Source organism: Drosophila guanche, unplaced genomic scaffold (genome assembly GCF_900245975.1).
Source record: "Drosophila guanche unplaced genomic scaffold, DGUA_6, whole genome shotgun sequence".
NCBI lineage: Eukaryota > Metazoa > Arthropoda > Insecta > Diptera > Drosophilidae > Drosophila > Drosophila guanche.
Window position 1 is genome coordinate 1 of NW_023006867.1, and position 553 is coordinate 553.

Sequence of the window (553 nt, forward strand, 5' to 3'; positions counted from 1 at the left end):
TTAGGCAATCATACTGAGAAGTGAGCTGACAATTGTTGTCCCTTGGTTGATATGTCCTGATCGTCCTGTTCTTTAGGTTTAATTCCATCAGTTATGTGTTCTGTTCTTTGTACTCTCAAATGACTTGCATTGGAACCTGAAGAGTTCTTCAGTTCTTGCAACATTGGTTGTGTTTTAGGTTTAGGCTGCCAAGAAACGAAGAATGATAGGCGTCTGGTTCCATTAAAAGATAACTGGAAAACTTACTCAAAATGTGTATAGTTTGTGTGTGTAGGAGGAGTCCTGCTGTGCTGTGTCCGGAGTGAATGAAGGGTGATACTGATACTGATACTGATCCATGGGCTTATGCAGTTACATTCGGGGCTTCAGAGGCTGAAAAAAATATCTCACAAATCAGAAACAAACAAGTTCTGTCCATTGTCTCATCAGTTGTTTACCAGCATCTTCATTGGTGTTGCTGTCGCTATTCATGAGGTCCCTTACGGTAGTCCACACATCCAGACACATTTGAAGTAAGTGGAGGCAGTGTCTTGTGGTCTGCACGTCTCTGGAC

The 553-nt window shown here is 42.3% G+C and overlaps 1 long non-coding RNA gene across 1 annotated transcript; it reads right to left on the reverse strand.

Annotated features, from left to right (window-relative positions):
• Nucleotides 1–6: 6 nt before the first annotated feature.
• LOC117591791 lies at nucleotides 7–547 on the reverse strand. The gene is made up of 3 exons (XR_004574485.1): nucleotides 438–547; nucleotides 247–372; nucleotides 7–185 (listed from the first exon to the last, which is right to left on the reverse strand). It is a non-coding gene; the product is annotated as an uncharacterized LOC117591791 (long non-coding RNA).
• Between the last annotated feature and the right edge of the window lie 6 nt (nucleotides 548–553).